Source organism: Taudactylus pleione, unplaced genomic scaffold (genome assembly GCF_031769625.1).
Source record: "Taudactylus pleione unplaced genomic scaffold, aTauple2 ptg000148l, whole genome shotgun sequence".
NCBI classification, from domain to species: Eukaryota; Metazoa; Chordata; class Amphibia; order Anura; family Myobatrachidae; genus Taudactylus; species Taudactylus pleione.
Window position 1 is genome coordinate 296,823 of NW_028284550.1, and position 24,795 is coordinate 321,617.

Sequence of the window (24,795 nt, forward strand, 5' to 3'; positions counted from 1 at the left end):
ACTTATGTTACCTTTCAGACTTTCTCACTTGAGTTCTCTTGTTTTATAATAGTAACCCTTACCCTTATTATTATTATCATTGTACCAGTCTATATCCCTCCTTACACCAGTCTTGACCATCTCAATATCCCAGCTTGTACTCCCTCTAAATAAAATAATTGGCTCCATCTATATACCAGCCCTTGCCATTCAATATATCAGAGAGTGCCCATTATTATACCATTCTTACACTTATTGTATTGAAGTAACAGCTATTTATGTAGTGGCAGCATATTCTGGTGCACTTTACACCTTCATAAAACCAACATGTGTCCCATCCTTGCCTCTATCCTCTGCGCCTTGGAAAATCACTGCATCGTTAAATGACCCATGACGTATTATGACACCTCTTGGGGCTTCAGACGAAATACTTTCCCCCTCTTTTAAAAGAACACACATGAAATGGTTTCAGTAATCTGAGGTGACTTAGTGCTCATTGGGCTGAGGCCACTTAGTGCCCATTGGCCTGAGACCACTTTGTGACCATTGGGCTAAGGCCACTTAGTGCCCATTGGACTGAGGGCCTGATTCAGAGCCGGACGCTCTGACCAGAGCACTTGCTCTGAATCAGGGCCCTCCTACCTAAACTTGGAGCGGCCTCTTGGATGCTCGCATATCTGTTGGTTACCACCCACAGCTTATGCGAGCGTCCATGATGATGGTCGTGATAGTCAAGACCATCGGGCTTGCGACGAGACCCTGCGGTAGGGTCTCGGTGACCGCAAGCCCTGGAGTGATTTTGGCTCTATCAGAGCCAAAATCACTCCCACTGACATCACTAGTGATTTCAGTGGGGCCGAACCCAGACGGTAGGCGTTCCCATGGGAACGCCTCCGTCTGGCAGCCACGCCCCCAGCACGCCCACCAAAGGGGGCGTGCTGTCTATCAACATCGACAGCACGCCCCCTTTGGTGCGAGACCTGGAGCGACGGCTTCCCCGTCGCTCCCCGGGTCTCGCGCATGTGCACGATGGAGCTCCCTCCGTCGTGCGCATGCGCACTAGGGCACCATCGACCTGCTTGCGAGCGCTCAGCGCTCGCGAGCGGGTCTGAATCAGGCCCTGAGGTCACAGTGCCCATTGGGCTAAGGCCACTTAGTGCCCTTTGGGCTGAGGCCACTTAGTGCCCATTGGACTGAGGTCACTTAGTGCCCATTGGGCTGAGGCCACTTAGTGCCCATTGAACTGAGGTCACTTAGTGCCTATTGGGCTGAGGTCACTTAGTGCCCATTGGGCTGAGGTCACTTAGTATCCATTGGGCTGAGGTCACTTAGAGCCCTTTGGGCTGAGACCACTTAGTGACCATTGGGCTAAGGCCACTTAGTGCCCATTGGACTGAGGTCAATTAGTGCCCATTGGGCTAAGGTCACTTAGTGCCCATTGGGCTGATGCCACTTAGTGCCTATTGGGCTGAGGTCACTTAGTGCCCATTGGGCTGAGGTCACTTAGTGCCCATTGGGCTGAGGTTACTTAGAGCCCTTTGGGCTGAGAGTGACCATTGGGCTAAGGCCACTTAGTGCCCATTGGACTGAGGTCACTTAATGCCCATTGGGCTAAGGCCACTTAGTGCCCATTGGGCTGAGGCCACTTAGTGTCCATTGGGCTGAGGCCACTTAGTGTCCATTGGGCTGAGGCCACTTAGTGCCCATTGGGCTGAGGCCACTTAGGCCTATTGGGCCTTATGGTGCGTACACACTTGACGATATGCTCCCTGAGCGATATCGTCTGGTGTGTCCCCGGCAGGGTGTGCTCAATGTCGTTCATTACATTGAGCACACCCACTGAACGATATTATTAACGATATCGTTCAGCGCCGGGGTCTCTCCCCCATTCCCCAACATGCAGCAACCTGACGACATCATCAGGTTGGCCTGTATGTTAACCCGATGAACGATGATGACGAACGACCCGCGGGAACGCGCGTCGTCGTTATCATTCATCGTTTTTGTATTAAAAATGGACAAAAAAGTGGACGACTGAACGATAACGATATCGTTATCGTTCAGTCGTCCACTTTAATCGCCCAGTGTGTACGCACCTTTAGACTTCAGTCTTGGTTGTTTAATGGAGAGTCCGGCTCTGAGCATACTCGCATAGCCGCAGGGACAGGGGGCTCTGCAACTTCTTTTGTCGTGCCCCCGTCCTTACACTGCAAATCCCCAGATAGCGGCATCTTGCAGAGGGGTGCGGGACCATGAAGACGTGATTCACAGAGAGTTGGGTCATCACCAGCACTTTATCCATTTCAATAACAAGTGGGTGGGATTGCGGGAGGATATCTTGCTCTCCCGGGAGTCTTTGGGCCCCCCCAATTATTTCGTCACATGATAAGATGCACCTCTCCTAATGTAATGGTTGTTATGGGGGGAAGGGGGGGGGGGGGCCTGATGAAGCTATTTTCGGAGAACCACGACAGCATAGTCACACCCTGTGTGCATGATGCAGCAATTCCCTGCATTGCGTTGCGGGGGTAGGACCAATTTGCCCGCCAACCGACAGTTGACCCCTCCATCTCCCCTCAGGGAGATCTCACTGAGTGAAGTATTAGCAAGTATGCTCCAGTACCTCCTGGAGGGGTAGTTTAGAAAGTAGATTACATGACTAATCCTCTTTCCAATTAAACTTGCCCCTTAATATTGCATTACTATGGGCTCTATTTACTACAATCCGCATTGGTAATGCAGATTGTAGTGTGATATTACCGAGTGAATTCGCATTGCGAATTCAGGCAATATCACAGGGATTTACTACAAATCCCTTGCAGGGGCAGAGCTAGTGAGAAAGCTCTGTCCCTGCGAATCCCCTCCGCACTCTAGTCACGATATTTTAGAAAAAAAATACAGTGACTAGTGCCCCGCGCATGCGCCAACCGGCCATCGCTGCTACCCCCCCACGGCGCTAAGCCCCGCCCCCGACACCAAGCCCCACCCCCCGCGATCGCAGACCCCCCTTCCCTTACCTGCAGTCATCGGTGCTCCAGTGATTGTCTTCCATGCCTCCTGTCAGCTGATATCCCATACTGCATTGGGACCCGATCACCTGATGACCGGGCCGCAGTGCAGCATGGGAGACCAGTTGACCGGAGTGAGAACATCACCGGAGCCCCGACTACCAGTACCTGGAGTCAGGTAAGTGAATTTTTTTTTAACTATTTTTATTTATTTTTTTGCAGTGTATCAGCTTGTGGTCTGTTTAGACCACACAGCTGATCACTGGGACTGGCTCCCGGATCTGCTCTGTCTTTTAGAGCACAGTAGGAGTCCGGTAACCGGGGGAGACCCTGGATAACGCCAGGTGGCGTTATTATCACAGGGCTTTCCCCGATATTGTTTTTTCACAATTTATTTTTAGTAACTTTGGTCGGATCACATTTCCCATTACAATTATGGGAAATGCGATCTGCTTACTAAAAATAAGTGATACTTAGGGGTTGGAGTACAATTTTACGAATTCTACTCTAATTGCCCTGTAATAACTATAGGTGATACTAAAATAATGTGAAAAGGGTGTGAAAACACCCTTTTTCACTTTATTTTAGTCAAAATAATGTTAATAAATAGAGCCCTAGGACTTTTATTTCATTACTAAAAATATTCAGTCATACATAGGGTTATAAATGATTCTTCAGAGACTATTGATTTTGCAACCATGGGGAGGAATGAACTCCAGAGAACGACACGTACTTTTTATTTTTACACCAGTATAAGAATAGTTATTAAAGCAAGATGTTTGTCTGTCTGCCTTTAATGTACAGATCCCATATGTACCACTATTTTGCTTTACGAGAGACGGCAGGAACATGTAGGAAGGCGGGAAAATTACCTCAGAGGAGCAGAATGTTCCTTGCAAAACAAACATGTTCAACTGTTACTAGTCCTCGCATTCCGCAGGAGCTTCAAGTTCTTTATGGGAATAATGTCCTTTAAAGTTGTTTTTCTACCCGAACTGGAGTGATTCTTATAGTGCAGACAGGATTATACCTCTTAAAAATGCCATTCGCATATTAGGGCAGATAGTGCAGCTGCTATGTGGCCCAGAGCTGGGGGGGCATCTTCCTTGTCAAATTTACATATGTAATATATATTTTGCCCCATTGGTTGGTAGATAGGGGTCTTTACAAACTTTTGCAATGGGGTCTTCAAAAACCCAGTTGCGCCCCCTGGTGCTAGGGTTTGGCTGCATTTGGTGTATGATGGAAAATTGAAGATGGGGTCACGTAAAGTGATGTATATTTTATTATTACAGAAAACATGTCTATTCAAATCAGGAGGCTGGATTTCCAATAATGGCATCTTTTTACCTCAAGCTTTAAATGAACAGACTTGGTTATGCATTACCGTTTCAAATTTTGGGATTAAGGGGCCTATATATCAAGGCTTGATGAAAGAGAAAATTGTGAGATATAAATCACCAACCAATCAGCTTCTAACTTACATTTTATAGGCTGTGTTTGAAAAATGACAGTTGGGAGATGATTGGTTAATACTTTTTATCTCACAATTTTATCTCTCATCAAGCTTTAGTACATAGACCCCCTAAAACCGCAGAGAATTGGTGACTTGCATGACTGTGAGATGGGAATGCACCTTCCCTCTTATATGGGCACACAGTGGGGGTCTGTTCTGGGTGCACGGTGTGCAGTGCGGGGCCCCACTTGACCCAGGAGTCAGTGTGCATCACAGTCACACACCATGGGATCGGTATGAAATACCGCAAGCCCTCTGGCCGGCAGTTCGAATCCCGGGAGCGGCAGGCCGACAGAAGCAGAGTTCCCCGCAGTGGAAGCCCGACAGCGCTGGAAATCCCGATTGTCCTAAAGGTAAGTAAAAACTAACCTAACCCCCTAACCCTACTTAGGGGTGCCTAACCCTAACCTCCCCCCTCAAGTGCCTAAACCTAATCCCCCCTCTAAGTGCCTAACCCTAACCCCCCCTTCCCCGCTGCCTAAACCTGTCCCCCAGGGGGGGGTGCCTAAGTCCCCCCCGCGTGCCCTAAACCTAACCCTCCCCCCTCCGCGGCTGTCCGCTCGCAGCGCCCGGGATCCCTTCGATCGGGATGCCGGGCGCCGGTCTCCCAGCGTCGGGAAAATGACAGGCGTCTAGATATAGACGCCTGTCATTTAACCCTCGCCGGGATAAAGCAGTCGGGAAGCCGGCTGTCGGGATTAAGACAACCGGTTTCCCGATTGCATCCCTTTTATATAAATAGCCAGGGCGGTTGGCACTTCTCGTGCAGGTAAAGCAGTGGCGTATAATTGGTTCAGGGTATACACAGGACCATGGGTCAGGGAAGGTAATGAGGTGTAAAGAGATGGGGAGTGCCAGGTACTCCCTAAGCTTTGGAGCTCTAGGTGACTGTCTAATTGTAGCGACAACCCAGCATACAAAAGATTCATATAAGTTTATTCGCAAGTATCCCAACATACAGACAATTCAAGTCAATTACCCACAAGACACCTTCCATGTCCATTCTGAAACGTATTCTCTCTACGCATTTTGCAAAACAAAATCTATTGATTCTTGAACCGTTCAATAGACTGACAAACACTGTGGAATCTTTATTTAGGAAATATTAACCATTGCATCCACAGAAGAAATGTACAATGGCGGACTATCTGGGTTCACTAGCACAAAGCCACCAGTTATTTTTAGCCGTTACGTGCCAGAGCTGCAACCTATAAGCTGTAGGTCGCTACAGAGACTGAGAAATCTAATACAAAGTGACAACTAGAACAGTAAGGAGCTTACTACAGATAGAACTCATAAAAGCTAAAAGCAGGAACCCATAAGTTATGAGCTGTCATCCTGACAAGTCAGGACTTACATAAAGTACTATTAGTCTCTACAGTAGGGAAATATTGTTAACGGGCTGAGTCATTAGTTGATGTGAGGTAACTTATACGGAGATGAATCATTGCACAGGTAGAACTGAGTCTATGACACTTGTGTTTGCAACAAATGGGACATTCAACTACAGATAAGTGCACCAACCCCTGAGACAAGCCTTTCCGGTATTTGTCCAGACGTTCCTTTCCCCTATTTATCAATAGCAATAACCGTACCCCATGGTCTGTTCCTCTAAATGCCTATGAACCTGAATGAGTCAATCAGGGGCCACCCAGGATGACCCCCTGAAGATGTCACTCATCATTGTTTTGTTGTCAACACAAAGAAATAGATATCCTTGTGCAGGCAATGTAACAATACCGGTGAGTGATGTCCAATATCCCACGCCCCTGGAGAAAGCCTGCCCAGGGTTTACATATAATAATATGGAAAAACACTTATTAAATTTATAGAACATGGTATTTGGTCTACTCATTATCTCTGATGGAGAAACATTGAGCAACTGGGAAATTTCCTACACATATGGTGGAACCATCATAAGTGTAGAAGATGTAACATCTGCCTGGCCAAGAGGTGAGGATCCCCTGCCAGTCCGAGGCCACCTCTGGGTCCCCTGGAGGTTAGTGCGCTATAAATGGTGTTAAGGGTCCAGAGATGCATTGTTCTGCCCCTTGGGGGAACTGGCCAATGATCAAAACTGTCTAGGGAAAAAATAACCCTTATAGTAATTATCTTACAGAAAATATCATAAATGTCGTTATGCCCTTGAACCGGCCACGTCGTTACTCAACAAACCAAATTAGATTCCTGATAATGACATTTATAAGTTACCATGCAAGTAATTAATGCAGCTCGTTGCAACACAGCCCAGGAATCAGAACGGAAAACAACTTCAACTAGCAGCTGTAAAGTAGAGAATATGGTTTAGTGTCTGGATGGAATTAACCACTACTGTACGTGGGAAACTTGTTGTGAGAATAATACAGTTCACATGTAATAATACAAACAATATGTTTACTAATGTTATGTGTCCGGGGGACGGTGTAAGAGCGGAAGGGCCCGTGTGCAGTTTCCGGGCAGAGATGGCCATTGACCATCGATGATTCATAATCATCGATTGTTTATGGCCGATGTCGAATGCTTTTGCCATCGATGGGGAAGAAGCAGATGGTTTCCTTCCATCTATGTCTAAGCATAACCAAATGTTTTTTTTTTTCGTTTATAAGGTGCCCCCAGACACTGTGCATGTCAGACTCGAGACAGACCATGCATGATGATTATGTAGATTTATGCCTATACCGTCTATAAAGCTACATTACTGACATGGTGCAAGTCGTGCAAATGTGCTGTAACTAATAGCAACCAATCATCCTTCTGCAATGATCAGTCTATGCAAGTCTTACGGAAGTTAATATCGGATTATTTATTTTACAGTATGTAAATTGATTAATGACACATGTTAAGTCATTTAAGTAATGACTTAATGAACACAATATTAGCTTTACAAGAAAGGAGGATTATAATGACTATAATTGTTCATTATTATTATTGTGAGTAAAGACTTCCTATCTCACTGATCATAACATTATTTGTATGGCACTTCTATCTGAATTGTCATGGGGTCGGAGAGGGGGGACATTTTTATTTAAATTATTTTATCCTAGTCAGGTTTGACAATTTTATTAGATTGTAACTATCCTTAGATTTACTGACAATTAGCAGCTCTCTAGTGGTGTTAGAATGATATGGTCACTTTGAGGCTGTACAGTTTTATTGACATATCACAGAGAAAGAAATGGGGGGGAATCGTTATGTATGTACAACAAAAATAATGGATCTAGTATGAACATGGTTAGTGTTAAAATAATTAGAACAGGGATACAAACTGTAATGCAGCAATCCCACAAAAAAACGTATACATTTCTGCAGAGGTTCCACAGTCATGTGACTACCATGGCAACCACAGTCACATGACACTTGAAGTTATGAGAAGAGGGGCTTTGGAACGCCTCTCTGAGCTTTCATTGATTTTAAATTGATGCATGTTAGAAAGCTTGTTAAGAATACAATGAAAGCATGTTAAACGCAGCACTAACATTTTAAAACACATTGGTACTCTGTGAAATGTGTAATGTGCAAATGAAACAAAATAAAACTATTTTTAATGCGCTTTTCAAGAGCTGATTAGTGCATGGAAAGTAAACTGCTAACCCTCGTAGTTTCACTCTCTCTAGCAATGTATAATGTTGCTTTGCCTGGAATGACTGGGCGGTCTCGCTGCTGATCAGTATTCCTGCTGTGGCTAGCATCTCTGGGTTGCGAAATTATAACCGCAGAAGAAAAACATCCACATTTTCAGATAGTTTAGACTTGTAAACAGAGACGCCTGCACAGGACAGGCTCCATAGCACACACAGAACACTGCACGTGGGCAGTATACTTTATAGTACAGTCTCTTCTACAAAGCACCATGAAAACACATTTTTAAAAAAAAATCTATAAATGATTTGCTTTTTTAATCCTGACAACAGTTCAATTATTGTGAGTGCTTATAGATTTTCACAGGGCCAGCCTGAGGGTCGTTCGATCCAAGCGGCCGCCTGAGGGGTGCCAATCCATAGGGGGCACTGTGTGGGCGGCACTGGGACCAATGACTGGTGCTGACACTTCCCTTCACACCCGTTCTGCCCTGCTGACCTGCCCAGCACACCCCGATCTCTCTCCTACTGCTCACTCCCCTTTAATCATGAACTCTACCTGCCCCCGTCACAACAGAAGACTTCGCTTGCCTCACCTCTAGGTCGGGCTGGACCCGGTGGCAGAGGAAAATGTGCCACCCGGACAGGGGCAGATTAACAATCGGACAGGAGTAGCTCCAGCTCCATGGTCCCACATAAGACAGGGCAATCATCATGGCAGCAAGATGAACAGCAGCCCCGCTGGCCACACAGCATAGTTGCCGACATTCCCGCTAGGGGTAGCCAGGTCGGCATAGCGGGGGGCGTAAGGCGACAAAGGAGGGGGCATGGCTGGGACGTGTTGCGGCATTTGGAGCGGAGTGGGGGGAGGGACCGCGTGATCATATTACCGTGGCCCTGCCCCCGGCTACACAATGACGTGGTCACAAGCATCGTGAGGCAGTGGATGGGGCCACAATGACGAGATTCAGCGTGAATTGCGTCATTGGCCTCCCTCAAGTGGATGGCTGCGGAGGGGATGCCGGCCCGTGGCGAATGGCCGGGAGACTTGCCCACTTTTCTGGGTGTCCAGAAGCGCCACTTGATTTTCGGGAGCCTCCCGGCCATTACAGGTGTGTAGGCAAGTATGCAAATCATAAGTATTAAAATTGTATTTCTAGTTTTCTCACAAAATTATGCAATTTTTCTAGTTCTATGTACTTAGGGAGACAGTGGGACAGTGTAGTGGGTATACATGCCCTTATAGCACTGGCCACACCCTCAAAGCACTGGTCACTCCGAGTCTATAAACTGGCTCTGCCCCCTGGCCGATACCCTCTTGAAAATTTGGGCTGACGACTGGCAGGTCCATTATTGACCCACAGCGGGTTGCCGATGACTGGCCTATGTGCAGTGGCAACCCTCGCCTTGGTGTCACTTGGTGCCAAATAGCTTGTAATGCACGCGGCGAAGCCACTCTGTGGTAATAGGAGGCGTGGCCTTGTTGGTGGGGGTGTGGCCTCACAACCCAAACCCCCGTTTTAGCCACTCCGGGGGTGCCGCAGATGCGAACTGCCCCTAGGGACCAGTGTGCAGTGCCAGCGTCCTCACTGTGTCAGGAGCCGAGTGCTGCACTTAATGCTACAGTGCAGCATCCGGATCCTGTCACTGAGGAGTCGGCACTTTGATGTCACCCCTCAGCGGGTGACACCCGGGTGCGGCCCGCACCCCCTTTGTGAGGCCACTGCCTATGTGCCTGTCATTCATGAACTGAGCACTGGGATCCCTGTAGGAACAACGCCTTGTTATTGAGTGATGTGGCCGCTCTGTGACTGGCTGCCTGTGGATGAATCAAGTGCTTCCAGCGGGGCGGCATGCTTCAGGAACATCCTGGTCCCGACCTTGACCCCGAGTTCAACACCGCGAGATTAACTGGATGGACTGGTGCTGGTGAATAAATAACACGCTGCGCGTTTCATCAAAGCTGCTACACTGCTAGGCCCGCTCTGAATTATACAGCCTTCTATCTCTGGTCTAGGAAAAGCGTATACCCCTTTTATACCAAAAGTCCCGGGTCTTACCCGGGATTTGGACCATGTTTCCACCCTGGATCAGACCTGGGACAGACCCCTTTTACACCACGGTACCGAACCGGGCACTGTTCACACCGGAGTCGGATCAGCACTGAGTCGGCTCTTCCGGTGCAGGTGAGCAGCGCTTCTTCCCTTCCCCTCTTACCTCACTCCACGGCGGTCCAGAGGCAGGGAGGGGTGTGCTGCTCGGCCCTGGTTGCAGTGGACGCTTGGAGATTATATAATCTCCAAGCGTCACTGAAATCGGCCAATCAGGCGGCAGGTGGCATGATCTGGGTCATCGTGACCCGGATCGCGCCGTTTACGCTGCAGGGTGACACGGGAACGACCTGTCGGTGTAAAAAGGGCTATTACACTAGGTAAAAACTGTCTATGAAAGCAGAAAACCCCTGACAGTATTGCCACAAATAATATATATATATATATATATATATATATATAAATCAATATCACCCGACACTCCTGAGGCAGCTAACACCTTGAGTATATATGCTTGGGTGCCTTCCTTAAGAGTATACCATACCCCTTTTGCACATCCAAATAAATGAGGAGGCACTCCAAGTCTTGCGTGAAAAACGTGTATTAGGAACAGTCAATATATATATATATAGGGTTAGGCTGTGGGGGGGAGGGTTGGGATTAGGCTGCAGGAAAAGTGGGTTGGGGTTGGGACACTTACCTATTTGTGTCAGGAACTGACTGACAGGAAACCATACCCAGGCTTGGACTGGGGCACCGGGCCCCACTGATTTGTAGCCACGCCCTCTATCGCGTAAGGGCGTGGCCTACGGCGCCGTTCCTATGGTAGGCTGCTGTGCACTGAGCCGGCAGCTACACGCAGGGGACGGGAGCACAGGGCACTCAGTCAGGGAGGGTCAGCATTGCAGTGCATTACTGGGTAATACATCCCAGTAGTCTCTGCAGTGGGGTCAGAGGAGCATGTGCTCTGATTGGAGGAGCCCATCACATGCTCCTCTCTCTGTCCTGAAGCTTAGCAGCAGCGCAGCCTCATGGGTGTGACTCATTGTGAGGCTGTGACTGCTGCTCTGCCGGCTGCCTGAGGGAAGATGAGGATACTGCTGCTGCTGGTGAGTACACTGTGTGGGGACTGCAGGTGGTATAATGTGTGGGGACTACAGGTGGCATACTGTGTGGGGACTACAGGTGGCATACTGTGTGGGGACTACAGGTGGCATACTGTGTGGGGACTACAGGTGGCATACTGTGTGGGGACTACAGGTGGCATACTGTGTGGGGACTACAGGTGGTATAATGTGTGGGGACTACAGGTGGCATACTGTGTGGGGACTACAGGTGGTATAATGTGTGGAGACTACAGGTGGTATAATGTGTGGGGACTACAGGTGGCATACTGTGTGGGGACTACAGGTGGCATAATGTGTGGGGACTGCAGGTGGCATAATGTGTGGGGACTACAGGTGGCATAATGTGTGGGCACTACAGGTGGCATACTGTGTGGGGACTACAGGTGGCATACTGTGTGGGTACTACAGTTGAATATAAAGTATGAGCACTCCTGGTGGCATAATCTGTGGATACTACAGGGTGACATAATGTTTCAGCACTACAATTGTATAATGTGTGGTCACTTAAGTGTGGTATAATGTGGATGCACTACAGTCTGACATAATGTGGGGACACTACAGTGAGGTATAATGTGGGGGGCACTATAGTCTGACATAATGTGGGGACACTACAGTGAGGTATAATGTGGGGAGCACTACAGTCTGACATAATGTGGGGACACTACAGTGAGGTATAATGTGGGGGGCACTACAGTCTGACATAATGTGGGGACACTACAGTGAGGTATAATGTGGGGGGCACTACAGTCTGACATAATGTGGGGACACTACAGTGAGGTATAATGTGGGGACACTACAGTGAGGTATAATGTGGGGGGCACTACAGTCTGACATAATGTGGGGACACTACAGTGAGGTATAATGTGGGGGGCACTACAGTCTGACATAATGTGGGGACACTACAGTGAGGTATAATGTGGGGAGCACTACAGTCTGACATAATGTGGGGACACTACAGTGAGGTATAATGTGGGGAGCACTACAGTCTGACATAATGTGGGGACACTACAGTGAGGTATAATGTGGGGAGCACTACAGTCTGACATAATGTGGGGACACTACAGTGAGGTATAATGTGGGGGGCACTACAGTCTGACATAATGTGGGGACACTACAGTGAGGTATAATGTGGGGGGCACTACAGTCTGACATAATGTGGGGACACTACAGTGAGGTATAATGTGGGGGCACTGCAGCGTGATATAATGTGGGGGGCACTACAGTGTGGAATAATGTGGGGGCACTGCAGTGGGGTAATATGGGTAGGGCACTATAGCATGGCATAATGTCGGGGCACTGCAGTGTGGTATAATGTGGGGGGCACTACAGTGTGGCATAATGTGGGAGGCACTATTGTGTGGTACTACACCAGCGGTTGTCAACCGCTGTGGCCTCTATTATTGCGTTCCTCTGTGGGCCCAATTCTTATAAACAATGAAGTATGCTATTACACTAAGCACACTATCTACGTGGGGTTATTAACCCTGTGGGGAGGGCTGTGTATGTTTTTTTTTATCCAGTGCTTGTTTTATGCATTATGGACATAGTTGGATTGGGGGCTAGGGGTATTGCAAAAATGTTGGCACGGTGCTATTAGTCCTGGTGCCGGCACTGTATTTTCACATACTATAGTAATAGTGTTATACATGTAAATGGGGTGGAAAGGGGTACTCAGCTGGCTGGAAGTCCAAAGGTTTGTCACCAGCATTCATTGGCGGCCAGAGTGCCTTGTGGTGGGCAGGTGCCCTGCCAGTGCCATACCTGGTCCTGACGCTCGGGATGCCTTTCTGAGGGTCTCATTTATCAATGAGGTTTATCATTCATAACGAGTGATAAAACTCATTGCGTCGGATAATGATGCCCCAGCCAATCAGCTCCCAGCTGGCATCTGTTTGAAAATTGATAGTTGGGGGGGAGGGGGGGGGGGGTAAAGTGATTGCGTAAGCAATTGCATTACCGTTTAGTCTTCGCAGGGAAGGGTTGCAATCAGCGCCCTTGACCCTGCATGAAATTCTTGGAAGGCGAATCGGGGCGTGACTGGCCACCGGTTCTGTAAACGGTCGTGTTGCCGATTTCCGGGAGGGAAGAGGCCAGGGTCTTCATCGGTGGACGCAGATTTCCTGGCCTTGCAGCTGCCAGGACTCGCTCTGCCTGCGGTAAGCTTCAGCTACCTCAGCCTGGCGGAAGGAGCAACCATCACAACCATCAATCACGATGGTTGCGATGGTGATCTCAGGCTGTGGGCCTGATTCACTATGGATCGCTATTCTGCTTATACGCACGCAGCGCAGTTGCTAATTTCAGCGGCGATATGTAAATGTTTGTATTCGCATTGCGATCGCAGCCTGACATAAGGACGCACACTTCCCCTTACTCACATCCGGCAACATAGCGAAACAATCGGATGCATCGAGTAACATCGGACACATACGCACAGGTAAGGCAGGTCAGACCTCACTTAGGAATTGCTGACTTCAGCGCACGTTATGTGGCCTCAGGCGGCTTATGGTATCGCAGTGGATAATTTATGCATGTACCCCCCCCAGTCATCACCCACAAACGGCACTTCCTGTCAATCACTCTGCCATGGGTCTACGTATTCTCTGCGATCACAGTCCTGATCGCAGCGGCTAGTTCCTGCGGTGCATACGTATGCTCAGTACGCAACAGTTGGCCGATTGTGCATGCGTATAACCAACTGCAAACCTCGCTGAATCAGGCCTTTGACCTCTATCGCAGCGCTGGGATCGCAGATGCAGCAAGGAGGTGTCTGTGTCTTACAAAAATGTGCCACATACATAAAGGATATCGATTTCTACAAAATTATGCCATAAATGAGTCTAAACCTAACACTTTAGGAGACAAGGTTAATGCAGTGAGGACCTCATTCAGAGGCGGTTGTTAGATGCAAGCGGTCGCACAGAATCAGGGCGGCCACTTGCATCCTGAACGGCCGCCTCCTTGTCAATCGTTAAGCTGGGGCTTACGACCAGACCCTAAGGTTGGGTCTGAGCACTCGTAAGCCCCAGGGAGCTTCCTGCTCTGATGGAGCAGGAAGCTCCCCACTGACATCACTGATGTTGTCAGTGCGTCCGCCCACAAAACGGTAGGCGTTCCTTAAGGAATGCCTCCATTTTGGAAACCACCCCCCCGGCCCGCCTACAAAAAGGGGCGAGCTGTCGATCAACATCGACAGCCGCCCCTTTTGTAGCGAGCTCCAGAGCGACAGAGTTTATCTGTCGCTCCGGGGCTTGCGCACGCGCAGTGCGGCCGCTGTGCATGCGCAGGCTTTACCATCAAGTTGGTTACGAGCGCATCGGCGCTCGTGACCGACTCTGAATAAGGTCCTGATTCCCAACCTCGGTCCTCAAGGCACACTAACAGTCCTGGTTTTAGCGATATCCAGACTTAAGCAGATGGTTAAATCAAAATAACTGAGGGACTAATTAAGTCACTTGTGCTCAAGTATGGCTATCCTTAAAACCTGGAGTGTTAGTGTGCCTTGAGGACCGTGGTTGGGAACCCCTGGATTAATGCATTGAAGACGGTGGTTCCAACATGGTTCCTCCAGTGTTTAGGGGAAGGGGGCGCGTCGGCCCCGTTTCCCAGGAGGGACGAGGCCAGGGTCCACGGTCGCGATGGTTGTGATGGCGATCCCAGCACTGCGACGTCGGTCCGAGCGCTGGGATCGCAGATGCAGCAAGGAGGCGTCTGAGGTAAAAAAAATAAATTCAAAAAAGCACCTCCTGCCGCCATCGCAGATCCCAGTGCTGCGTCTTAATATGCAGCATCGGATCATCTGCGTGCCCATCGATCATCTGGGTAACCCTGAGGTTACTCAGATTACCCCTCCCAGCTCCGTAGCCGAGGCCGGTCCCTGTTTTTCCAGAACAGAGGCCGGCACCGCCTCCAAATGGCTGCAGCCTGTCAATCAAGCTGTGCGAGGATGCCTTACACCCATTGCTCTGCCGATCTTAATACATAGACCCCAGTATAGTGAAAAGAAATAGATTATCAAGAATTAGGGGGCGAAGCAGCGTTGAAATTAAACACCTGGAAATTCCCCCCCCCCCCCAAAAAAAATAAAATAAAATATATATATAGCTTTCTTTTCCTATTTAGTCTATGCGTTTCCTGTTGAGGCAGTTCCTGTTGAGAGCACTGTTATATCCATTATAGTTTCCCTATTATTGTACAGGAGTGCAGGATCTGCATCTTTCTGTTTCATTTTCAACTGGGATTTTCCAGTGATGTCCCAGGATTTTCCCCTCTGCCGCAGATGACTTAGGTCCAGAGATGCCCTGAGTGTGCATGTTTATAAGTGTCCAGTTCCAGAACATATGTGCAGTGCTGCTCCCAATATCTGCAGTCTCTAATTTGCACAAAAAAAAAAAAACGGAAGAAATTGATAAATCCAAATTTATTTTTTTTTGCACTTTTTACTTTGTGGAGTAATGGCTGGTATCAGCCAGAGTGAGAATGCGTTGCCATGAATATATCAGAGACAAATTGTTCTGTACTTCACAGGTTGCGTTACTGAGCTACGCTGACAGGGGACATTAAAGAATTAGAATTTTCTGATAGGGAATGCTCAGGGAACAAGGGGCCTCTTGAAGGCACTCACAGACTGGAGAGCCTTTGATAGACTCTCGTACCAGACACAAGTTGTTTCATATCCCCTATCTGTGAATGGTCAAAGCATTGGGCGCTTATCAGCCCCTGACACATGTATTTTGTCTACTGCTTAGGCTGGTGATTGAAAATACATTATTATACATACAGAATTTACATGGCTCAGCGCACAGGCCAGGCAATGACATCTCGTGCTTGCTCCTACAGCTATAGTGATGCCTCTTAGTGGATCAGCGCAAGGCATTCTGGATGTCATAGCTGATAAAGTTCAGCCTGTTCTCCCCAAGGAAAGTGAAATCCAATTTTAAGTATGGTGGGTATAGTGGCACATAAAGGGTTACGTGAACTCATTGACAGATGTCATTCACATCGACTCCAGCAAAAGCATGGCTCTGTTGTTGGTAATGTCAGTGTATGGGCACCAGAACGTATTAACTTGAGGTTGCTGGTCTCATAACCTATTAACTTGAGGTTGCTGGTCTCATAACCTATTAGCAGAGTAGCGGTAGCTGAGATGTGCAGTTCATTCTTCTCATTAGCCCTCTGTCTTCATAAGCCATTTGCAGAGTTACCCACTTATCATGTGCAGTCACTTTACCGTGGATGATGGAATAAACGTGTGATTCCACAGCTCTATCTACTTCCTCTGAGTTTGGATTGTCACCAGGGTTGCTAGTCACTTTCCATAACTTATCTTGCTTAACCTGCATGTCCATGGCAAATCTCCATGTAGCATAGTCTTCTGCCCCTGTCAGCTTCTCAAAACTCATGCTGATCCCTGCACTGTACATGTCTCTCATCGGGGCCTATTCATTATGTTATTTATCAGGGGGCAGGGCGACCCCCGATAATTAGCATTCCATCTTGCGGCGAGCGCCGAAGCAATTATTCCGTAGCAGTGAAAATGAGCAATGGGGCGTCTGACTCAGCAGTCAACAACCATCATCTGCAGATATATCTGTTAGGTGTGTACCCAGCTTAACACTTATGTATCTTGTGGATTTTATTATTTAATGGCATCGTATGATAAAAGTCAGGATTAGGTTGTGTTAAGCTCTGGGTCACCATGTCTGTAACCGGGCCCCGCAAACGTACGTGTTCTACCGTTCTAGCAATGTCAGCGTTTGATAGAAGCCAGCTACACAACATGTATGTGCTACTTCTCTCTGCAAGGCACATAATGAATTGTCTACGTGCAGAAAAGCAGTTTGTTTAATGAATCGCTGGAAATCTCCCTCTGTATCCTGTCTTCCAATAGTCTGGGATTCGTTCCAGCTATCACGCATGTACATAAAACTGAACGCTACTTGTTCCCATCTCTGATTGCAGATAGCGAGCAGCTGTTCGATGTCCATTGGACCATGGGCCAAGAAGTCTTGCGTATTTCTGGATGATAAGAATGAAATACATGTAAAAGGTACAATATATAATACATATACAGTATACAGTATACATCAGTCTTACGTGTTATGGGAGTTGAACACATATATTACACTAAGGGTCCTGATACTGATTATGTCGATGCCGGTCATAGTTGAGCAATTTTTTTTTTACTACGCATCCGTCTAAGTCACGCTGCGCAGTCACCTAAATGTGTTTATAATTGCGATTTCGCACACACATGTATTGCTTTTGCATTTTAAATGATTGCCCCTTTAAAACATTGGGCAGACTCGCCGGGAACTCGCCGTTGCCTGAAAGCCGCAGGCTAATATTGTTTATAATAGGTACAGGAGGGCCTGGCACCATACACCCTGCACCTATAGTCATACGTGCCTTCTCTCGCTGAACCTACTGGAGGCCCCCGATTTTTCTGATAACCCCCCCCCTGCACCCCCGGAAAATACTTCTCCTGCATCATGCCCACTTACTAGTAAAGTGGGTAGAATGGGGAGAAACGTACCGGCAATCCGATGTCTGCGCGTAGGGGGCGGGGCCTAATAACGCGGTTCAATCATAATCACGACAGTTGTCCCCGCCCCGTATTTAAATATGCGTGATTTGGGCCTAATGAAGTGAATACTCCGTCCCTGCCCCCATCACTGCCCACTTGAAAGTATTCTCCAGGCCTCTCCCGGAGAGGTAAAAAGACATGTCGGTAAGTATGCCTATATTGCCGACACAAGTTAAGATGCGGGACTAAGGAGGGGGTGGGATGGGGTGCGCTGCTCAGACTATTATATTTACACCATGGTCCAGGTATCTGGACAAATTGATTATCTGAACTCGTAGCCACATTTATTTTGGATAATCGGAGTTCTGACGTTTTTAAATTGGCGACTCTTACTAATGTCCTTTACATAATGGATTAACTTGTACAGTATTTTAGTTGTACGGCATGTGGGTCCTTGAAGGGTTTAATGCTGAGTATGCAGTGCACACGTGTATTACTGTTAGTCAGGATCTCTAGCACAGGGCTGAGCTGGTGAAATAGAAACCCCTGCGCACAGCACACAAACCTGCTTCCCTGTTGATTGGTCAGTCTGCGGACAGCCGGAAGCACAGGCTGTTTCTGTGAGTGTGAGTCTGGTACATTGTATTCCGGAGGGATCTAGTCATCCAGTTATCTGCGATGGCCAGCAAGTTGCAGTTTTAGCAGTTTCGCTTCTGCATTGGGAAGATGACACAGGATACAGCTACAAGCATTGAAATGACAAAGTACAATGGACTTCATTCAGAGTCGGTCGCAAGCGCCGATGCGCTCGTAACCGACTCGATGGTTAGTCCTGCGCACGCGCAGCGGCCGCACTGCGCGTGCGCAAGCCCCGGAGCGACAGAGAAACTCTGTCGCTCCGGAGATCGCTAGAAAAGGGGCGGCTGTCGATGTTGATCGACAGCTTGCCCCGTTTTGTAGGCGGTCCGGTGGGGTGGTTTCCAAAACGGAGGCGCTCCTTTACGAACGCCTACCGTATTGTGGGCGGCCGTACTGACATCATCAGTGATGTCAGTGGGGAGTTTCCTGCTCTTTCAGAGCAGGAAGCTCCCTGGGGCTTACGAGTGCCCAGACCCAACCTTAGGGTCTGGTCGTAAGCCCCGATGGTCGCGATGGTGTTCACCATCGCGACCATCAACCTGGACGGTCATTAAGCTTACCGATCGACAAGGAGGCGTTTGTTCAGGATGCAAGCGGCTGCCCTGATTCAGTGCGACCGCTTGCAACTTACGACCGCCTCTGAATGAGGTCCAATATCCACAAAGGCACCATTCTGTTTCTGCAGCGTTAGATATTTAAAAGGAGCCGTCAGGATAGGAGATTACATACATGAGGGTGCTGTTTGGTTTTATTATGCACCACGAGGCTTTTGATCCATGTATCCACCTATTACCTATAGCTTTATACAGCAGTACTTCCATGACTTGTGTACGGAGGCATAAGTGCCCTGTTAGCAATGTGCACATTGGTACAAATGGGAAAAAGAATTCTCTGCCAGGATGCAATAATGTGAGCTGGCCATGCCCGTGCCTTACACAGCTATGAAGGTGTACAAGGGACTGCAATGGGGCATATATATAGATAAACTGCACCATCATTATCTAACTGACCCCAACAGACTTCTTAAAGTGAAACGGATAAAATGCAAACAGTTATTAAAGCAAAAGGCATCTGTTTCCTCCTGAAAGTGATAAAAGGCTGACTTACTGTATGCATAAGTCCTCAGTGATGCCCTCTGAATTAGCCATTTGGCACTGTGGCACATATATGCTTTCATTAAGCATGCTGGGGTCTATTTATCATCACTGGCCCAAAAAGTATCACCCAAAAAGTATTGCAGCAATAATAAGCCTCCAAACCTCCCCCTGACACGGCACCGCGCTCTCTGCACTGCAGTCAGTGACATGGAACATGCAGGCAGTGTTGTGGCCACCCCTTCCCTCTCCTCCAATCCTCTCCTCCTGTCCTCGGAGTCCCAGCCTGTTACAGGGAGCCGGCGCCCTCCTCAGTGTGGCGCCTTACTCAGCCACATACCTGGCGTAATGCTAGGGCTGGCCGTGGTTCTCCCAGTGTTTGCATGGGTTTCCTCCAGGTATATTGGTATCCTCCCACGGCATACGATTAGGAAGCCGGCGGCCAGAATCCTGACCGCCGGCTTCCCGAATTCTCTATCCCGCCTAGGGATAAATGACTGGCGTCTAAAAGCTAGACGCCTGTCATTTTCCCGATGCCGGGAGACCTGCGCCCGGTATCCCGGTCAAAGGGATGCCGGGCGCCGCGAGCGGCCAGCTGTGGGGGGGGAGGCTTAGGTTTAGGGCTCCCGGGGGGGACTTAGGGTTAGGCACCCCCCCGGGAGGGTTAGGGTTAGGCTAGGGGGAGGGAGGGTTAGGGTTAGGCACCCCCCCTGGGACTTAGGTTTAGGCAGCGGGGAAGGGGGGGTTAGGGTTAGGCACTTAGAGGGGGGATTAGGTTTAGGCACTTCTGGGGGGGAGGTTAGGGTTAGGCACCCCTAAGGAGGGTTAGGGGGTTACATTAGTATAGTAGATACTTACCTTTAGGACGATCGGAAATTTCCAGCGCTGTCGGTCTTCCGCTGCCGGGCTCTGCTCTTTTGTCGGGCTGCCGGGAATCGAACTGCCGGTCATGCGGCAGTCGGCTATTCATACCGAATGCCCTCCCACAATCCCAAAAAAATCCACCATACTGGTAGGTTATTTGGCTGCTATCAAAAAGTAACCCATGTGTATGTACTTGTGGAAGGGACAGAGGCAGAATTAGCGGCTTTGCATCGGGGCGTCGCAATCTTATGACCGTCCCCAGTGCCAAATGTCTCAGGGAGCATACGAGTCCTCTCCACTCGCTGCAGTGAAATCAGGGCAGTGCAGTCTACAAGCAGCGCTATGGGCTCAGTAATTATACTGGGGTGCCCTTCCTACACAGGAGACATGGGGGAACAGCTCAAACACCACCAGTCTCAGGTGCAGCCAGGGGGGTACAGCTAGGCAGACTGAGGTGCTCCAAGAGGAGTATTGACTCCGAGGAGAATTACGATTTTGGCTGTGGGGATCACACATCCAGGGTGGGGAAACAAAAAGTTTGTGTAAGAAAAGTTGGATCCTGAGCGGCAGCATGGGTTGTGATGGACGAGAGACAGACTGCCCTGCTGCCACCGGTGATCTAATGTCATGATAACCCAGGGAGGAGAGGAAGAGCCATATTACACGTGTTGCAGTTTCCAGGTATGTAAATGGTATAATAATAATATATACTGTATATATATTCTACTTCAGAGGGGCAGGCCTAGTGAAACTCTATATGTAGCCCTCAGATATATATGACCTGCCTCTCCCTGTCCCCTTCTGCCTCTCCCTGTCACCCTCTGCCTCTCCCTGTCACCCTCTGCCTCTCCCTGTCCCCCTCTGCCTCTCCCTGTCCCCCTCTGCCTCTCCCTGTCCTCTGCCCGTCATTATCTATCTCTCCCTGATACCCTCTGCCTCTCCATGTCACCCTCTGCCTCTCCCCGTCATCCTCTATCTCTCCCCGATACCCTCTGCCTCTCCATGTCACCCTCTGCCTCTCCCTTGCCCCTCTGCCTCTCCCTGTCACCCTCTGCCTCTCCCTGTCCCCCTCTGCCGCTCCCTGTCCCCCTCTGCCTCCCCATGTGACCCTCTGCCTCCCCATGTGACCCTCTGCCTCTCCCTGTCCTCTCCCCGTCCCTCCATAATGAATCAGGCCCAGAGTTAGGTATTTATATTTAGAGTAACTGAGTTCTTAAGTCAGGGAGTAGGGTTCTGAAAGATAGGTTCCTATCTTTCAGAACCCTACCCCCTGACTGAGAGGAGGGGGCCCGTGATGGAGACTGCACACGGGCCCCCTCCTCTCTTGAAACGCCCCTGGCCACTGGCCTTGTTTACATAGCCAGTAGGGAATTTAAGATCAGCTCGGATCTAACTCTTTAACATAGCCGTGGATGTCCCTGGTTTGAAAATCAGGATTGACCCAGATTGGGGTCATGGGGATATAGGAAAGGTGATATTCAGTTATAGGGAGTTAAGGGGGGTCTATGTACTCAGCCTTGGAGAGAGATAAAGTGGATGGAGATATAGTTACTTCCTGGCCCCGCAGGCCGCCAGGACCCAGTCAGGCTGCGGTAAGCTTCAGCTTCAGGGACAACAATCACGGCCGATAGTTCAGCTAGTGCTAGTCTTGGGATCTGTTTCCTAAAGACACCGCCTGCTGCATTTGCATTTGAAATGGACGGAGTTGCACAGCCGCTTGTGCGCGACTCTGTAGTCCCGTCTATCTCTGAATCAACCCCATAGTTTGAAAGAGGGGACTCCCATCCATTAGCAACATGGGTCCAGGTCAGTATGCGGGAGATAGGGTCCTCCCCCTTCTATGGAAAACATCATTTGTCCCTAGCGCGCAGTGAGACTGTCAAGTCAATGGGCTATCAATCATTGTAAAGAGTGGACAATGAAAAAAAAAGTTGCACCAGGCCTCCACAAAAACATAGGCCCATCATCATGACAGCGTAATGATGACCAGCCTCCCAGCTGGCCACACAGTTGGCCATAAATCATAAATATTAAAATTGCATTTCTATTTTCCTCACAAAATTATATAAACGTTTCTCTTTTACGTTCTTAGTGAGACATTGGAATTTATAATGTAATAGTTGTACATACCCACACAGCACTGGCCACGCCCACAAATCACTGGACACGCCCACAAATCACTGGACACGCCCACATATCACTTGACACACCCACACATCACGGACCACACCCACACATCACTGGTCACGCCCACACAGCACTGGCCACACCCACACAGCACTGACCACGCCCGCACCACCCTAATAACACTTCCTGTCCTTCTCACAATGGACTGTGGATCATTCTCAGCCCCAGGCCCATGTGGTCCCTAATCTGGCCCCGGTGATTGATGACACTGAGAAAAGCTGGACCACTTGAGTCCTGAAACGGCTCGGTCAGCTTGTAGTTTTAGAGCTTTCACTGGTATTAGTGGTGCATGTCCTAGTTCTGCTCCCCATCTGGGCTTTCCTGTTAGATCCCTGAATTTTCTTTTTCTCTATATGTTGATAAACGCATGATAATATTATTATAATCTCCAATCTTATACAAGTCATGAGCTGGCATAGGCAGCTAGTAACCGGGGCCTCTGCTGCTACTGATGGGGAAGCTCCTGGTTACCAGACAGGCCACCTTCCCATTCCTTCCCTGTTGCACCTGTTGCAGAGTTAATGACATTAAGAATTTGCTGCCACCTCCCAAAGAGCAAAGTGTGGCTCCGTGTTCTGCTAGTCTAATGTGTCACTGCCAGGGTTAGACTAGGTCCTAGTTTTAATCCCTTGTTTGCCTTATTTTAGGGGAACTTTTTTTTAATTTTATATAAATTGCTGGATATCCGCAAATATTACGCATCCCCAGGATTTATGGACCACAGCAGATATGGGGGGGGGGGCATCTTCTCCAGTCCCCTGATTTCATTTCCAAAAACAGCTAAATGGTCAAGTTTACCAAGCTCCGCCATGGGAACCATTCCGGTAACTAACACCATCTTCAGATGATATCGGGTACAGGTCACAACCCCGGGAGTAAAGTTAGCACGTTAGCGATCACTTTACTTCTAAAACATCAATCAGGCGATCCCCATATTGTTATTGCAGCTATAAGCAGCAATAAGAAATTATAATGATACGGGATCTATTGCCGATAATTGATAAACTTGCCTCCTACTATGTTGAATGTTGCACCAGTCTTATTAATGACACTGAGAAAAGCGACCTTAGTTTGCAGAACCTGAAGTAGTGTTGTGGGCAAATAGCCAGCTCCTCTACTGGTAGGGCTGGCGGAGTCCCTGGTTCAAATCCCCTGATGGACTTTATTTTAGCACCTTGGATGTTGCATCTTGCTGGATGACGAGTCTCCCTGCTTACATAAACCAGGAGCAGGCTCCCACTGACAGAGTAGATCCATGTAGCCAGGTGCTTCTTTGTGTTGACCATGGGTAAAGTCCCCCAAATGGTTTCCTTTTAGTGCCTTGAATGGTGCACATGGCTGATTAATGACATTAAAAAGTGGTGATGTTCATTGAAGAGCAGGATAGCTTGGTGCACTAATACCCTGCTGCTTTAATAGTGATGTTAGTGGTGACCTTGGTTCTAATCCCCATGTAGGTTTCCATTTAGTATTGTCTATTTTGCACTAGGCTAGTTGATGACACTGAGAAAAAGATTCCTAGTTTACTGCAGCCCGAGTGGCTTAGTGGTCTAATAGCTGCTCTTCCTGCTGGCAATGATGGTGGAATCCCTGGTTCAAATCCCCTGACAGGCTTCTCTGGCCAACCTGTGGCTCTCCAGCTGTTGTGTAACCATGAGTCCTATGCTGGGACTTGTGATTTCATGACAGCTGGAGAGCCACAGGTTGGCCAGGGCTGCTTTAGCACCTTGGATGTTATAACCTGCTGGATGATGAAAGTCTCCCTGTCTACCGACGGGTAGCAGGCTCCCACCTCTGACAGTGTTGGCGAATCCATGTAGCTATGTGCCTCATTGGGCACGTGGAGAATCCTCCACCAGGAGATCTGAGACAGGACATCCCACCATTGCCAGTAGGGCAGGCAGCTAGAAGAGGCCCAGGGCTCGGTTTTAACATTTTTTTTGAGTACCATTAAAAGTAATAAAAGCAACACAAACTTGTTCATGCATCATATTTTCTTAACCACTGAAGCACACCATGGGATTAGAACCCCAGGCCCCATCACCACAGAAGACCGGCCAACATACAGACTGAGCCATCTCAGCTTTGATAGAGATGAGAAGATTTTTCTCAGTGTCATCAATTAACCAGGTGTAATGGCCAATATACAGCAAAACAAACTCATGGTTGGATTAGAACCCCCAAACTCCACCACCATAGATGACCTACCAACATGCAGACTGAGCC

At 48.6% G+C, this 24,795-nt stretch overlaps 1 protein-coding gene across 1 annotated transcript in view; it reads left to right on the forward strand.

Moving 5' to 3' along the window:
• The first annotated feature begins 11,193 nt into the window (after window positions 1-11,193).
• ANKRD34A (ankyrin repeat domain 34A) overlaps window positions 11,194-24,795 on the forward strand; it is a 114,952-nt gene continuing 101,350 nt past the window's right edge. Inside the window, exons 1-2 of the mRNA XM_088474161.1 lie at window positions 11,194-11,241; window positions 17,221-17,308. The gene's annotated coding sequence lies outside the window, so the exon portion shown is untranslated. The remainder of the gene's footprint in view (window positions 11,242-17,220; window positions 17,309-24,795) is intronic.